Source organism: Macaca nemestrina, chromosome 18, assembly GCF_043159975.1.
Source record: "Macaca nemestrina isolate mMacNem1 chromosome 18, mMacNem.hap1, whole genome shotgun sequence".
Classification (NCBI taxonomy): Eukaryota; Metazoa; Chordata; class Mammalia; order Primates; family Cercopithecidae; genus Macaca; species Macaca nemestrina.
Window position 1 is genome coordinate 85,552,055 of NC_092142.1, and position 3,952 is coordinate 85,556,006.

The following is a 3,952-nucleotide window of genomic DNA, read 5'->3' on the forward strand; positions in this document are numbered from 1 at the left end:
AGAGGGTGTGCTGTAATTTCACCTTTTGTATCCACACCTGAGAGGTGTCAGGCTTGTTAGTTCATTCCTAAGCCATGCACTTCCCCTGCCTTGGTGGTAGCTGCTGAGATTATAGGTCCAAGATCTGGAAGGAATGAATGGACTTGCAGGGGAAGCATTTGACACAGACCTGTCACAGGGAGGTGCACATACAAATATGTTGGACTAACAGTTTCCACAGCAGCTTGCACCTTCAAAATACCAACAACGAGGCAGGGTCGAAGCATTCTCAGAAAGCGCCTTCACCCATGCTTTCAAGATGCTGGTGGACCCTGGGAAGGAGCTGGATTCAGCTCTCAATTTGACCTCAGCTTTGCATCTTCCCAACCTGGAGATTTTGGGCAAATTCCTCAAATACTGAGAGTCTCCCCTGAAAAAATGGAACCAAGATACCTCCCATCCATGACTGACTGCAAGGATGCATCCTAAGAGCTTGGCAGCTCCTTACTGGAAGGTACGTTCTTTCTGTTCTAGCTGCATTTCTAGTGTTGTAAGCGAACAGGAGAGAAACCCGTTAAAAGTCCTCATTCAGGGCTTTGAGGAGCTCGGGATGTTCCATTGGGCAAGACTTTCCTTTTTCCATTTTTTTTTTTCTTTATTTAGATGGAGTCTCACTCTGTCACCCAGGCTGGAGTACAGTGGCGGGATCTTGGCTCTCTGCAACCTCCACCTCCCAGGTTGATAGGATTACGTCTCAGCCTCACAAGTAGCTGGGACTACAGGCATGAATGACCGCATCTGGCTAATTTTTTGTGTTTTTAGTAGAGATGGGGTTTCGCCACGTTGGCCAGGCTGGTCTCGAATTCCTGACCTCAGGTGATCCACTCGCCTTGGCCTCCCGAAGTACAGGGATTACAGCCATGAGCTACCACACCTGGCCCTTCTTCCATTTCCTATGCTAGTGCCTGATTCGTTTACACAGTTCAGCCAAATGTGAGGCACTTTCTGAAATGGGAATGGGATTTGGTATTTGGAGATGGGGCTGGGAGCCGCGTGGTGCAGAAGGTGAGGAGACCACGCCTTTGCTCTGCTGTAAAATGCGTGTCCACATCCACAGGCAACTGGGGCACAGATCCTTCTAGTTTCATTTCTGCTGAAATGGGAGTGCCTGGGGAAGGGCACCACCCACCATGGCTTCCTCCACTCAATGCCAAGCCCTGTGCCCATCTGACAAGGCATTCAAGGGTCCAACAGCAACATCAGGAACTGCCTTCGGGCCCCCGATGGAGCTGGCTTAAGCAGGAACAGGGCAGGGATGCTGAATATCTAAGGGAGGCAGGCCAGCAGGCTGTGTGCATAGACTTTCAGCAACACAGAACCCATTCACAGCCCAGGGTGCGGGGAGGACGCCCCGGGCATGGCCTGTGTCCTCCGTGAACCTGCATGCTTCACTCTGAGGGACACGTTGCTCTTCTGAAATTGGCTTTGATTTTCCATCTCAGAGTTGATGAACATGAGGCACGAAGCCTGTGGTTGTCCAAACATGGGGAGCTAAGGATAAGGTGGCTTCAAGGAGAGGCAACCGTTTTCTTGACAGCCACATTGCCTTACAAATACTGTGTGGCTGACCCTTCAGAGTGTGAGACAGAAGTTCAGAAAACCAATTCTTTCTATTTAAAAAAAATTTTTTTTTTTTTTTAAAAGACCGTTGGACGTAGTGGCTCACGCCTGTAATCTCAGCACTTTGGGAGGCCGAGGCGGGTGGACCATGAGGTCAGGAGATTGAGACCATCCTGGCTAACATGGGAGGCCGAGGCGGGTGGACCATGACGTCAGGAGATTGAGACCATCCTGGCTAACATGGGAGGCCGAGGTGGGTGGACCATGAGGTCAGGAGATCGAGACCATCCTGGCTAACATGGTGAAACCCCATCTCTACTAAAAATACAAAAAAATAGCCAGGCGTGGTGGCGGGCGCCTGTAGTCCCAGCTACTGGGGAAGCTGAGGCAGGGGAATGGGGAATGGCGTGAACCCGGGGGGCGGAGCTTGCAGTGAGCAGAGATCGTGCCACTGCACTCCAGCCTGGGTGACAGAGCGAGACTCCATCTCAAAAAAAAAAGGAAAAAAAAAAAAAGACATTTATGTGATTTATGTGTTTATTTTATTAGAACATTTTTGGATTTACAGAAAAATTGAGACAGTAGCACAGGGTTTTTATATATGCTACACCATGTTTCACCTCTTGTCACATCTTACATTGCCCTGTGCATTCTACAATGAACCAATGTTGATCCACTATCATTAACTACAACCCACACTTAATCAGATTCCCCATGTCCCCTCATGTCCATCCTCCTTCTGCCCTAGTCCCCCATCTCGGTTCCCACCTGGCTTCTCCTCGTCATGCCCCTGCAGTCTCCTCTGGGCAGGGACAGTTTCTTGGATTCTCCATCTCAGCAAACTTCCTGAAATGCAGGTCTGCCCAGGTCACTCTCCTGCTTAAAAACCACCTGACATGGTTTGGCTCTGTGTTCCCACCCCAATCTCATGTCAATTGTAATCCCCAGTGTTGGGGAAGGGACCTGGTGGGAGGCAATTGGATCATGGGGACAGATCTTCCCCTTGCTGTTCTCGTGATAGTGAGTGAGTTCTCATGAGATCTGGTTGTTTAAAAGTGTGTAGCACCTTCCCCTTCACACACTCTCTCTCCTGCCGCCTTGTGAAGATGTACCTTCCATGTCCCTTCACCTTCTGCCATGATTGTACATTTCCTGAGGCCTCCTCAGTCATGCCTCCTGTACAGCCTGTGGAACTATGAGCCAATTAAACCTCTTTTCTTTGTAAGTTACCCAGTCTCAGGTAGTTCTCTTATAGCAGTGTGAGAATGGACTAACAGACCACGTGCCTTCCCCACTATGCTTTTGAAGGCTGTATTAGTCCACTTTTGATTTACTACAAAGGAACATCTGCAGCTGGGTAATTTATAAAGAAAAGAAGTTTATTTGGCTCACGGTTCTGCAGGCTGTATAGTGTACCGAGGTGAGGCCTCAGGAAGCTTCCAGTCATGGTGGAAGATGAAGGGGTGCCAGCATGTCACAGGGTGAGACACGGAGCAAGAGAGAGAGGGAGCGGGGAGGTGTCATGCTTTTTTTTTTTTTTTTGGACGAAGTCTCACTCTGTCGCCAGGTTGGAGCGCAATGGCGTGATCTCGGCTCACTGCAACCTCTGCCTCCTGGGTTCAAGCAATTCTCTTGCCTGTGCTTCCTGAGTAGCTGGGACTACAGACGTGTGCCACCATGCCCAGCTAATTTTTGTATTTTTAGTAGAGACAGGGTTTCACCTTCTTGACCAGGATGGTCTTGATCTCTTGGCCTCATGATCCACCTGCCTCAGCCTCCCAAAGTGCTGGGATTACAGGCGTGAGACACCACGCCCGGCCATCATGCTCTTTTAAGCAACCAGATCTCACTTGAACTCACTGAGTAAGAACTCACTCTTTGTGAGGACAGCATCAAGGTATCCAAGAGGGATACCCTCTTAGCAAATTTTAAGTATACAATATGATATTGTTAACTATCAGCACCCTCTCAGGCAGTTCTGATGGTGGCAAACGTGGTGGGGGGACTGGTTCTTTCAGCAGGAAACCACTCTTCCTGTGCAATAACCTGGAGAAATGTCCATTTCCAGTGAATTTCTTCCAAGATTCCATCTTTAGAGGCTTCCTGAGGGGTATGGGATTAAATTTATTCCACACACTTCACCAGTACTCACTGAGCAGCTACCACGTGCCAGGTGCTGGGCTAGGTGTAGAGATCCAGCCCTGAATAGAACAGAAGAGGAGCAACAGGAAATGGAAAAAGATACATTGTGTCAAGTGGAAGGCAAATGAGGGGGTCAGGGGACAAAGAGTGATGGGGGAGAGAGGGGTATTGAGGGCAGCCTCTCAAAGGAGGGGGCATTGAGCAAGGTCGC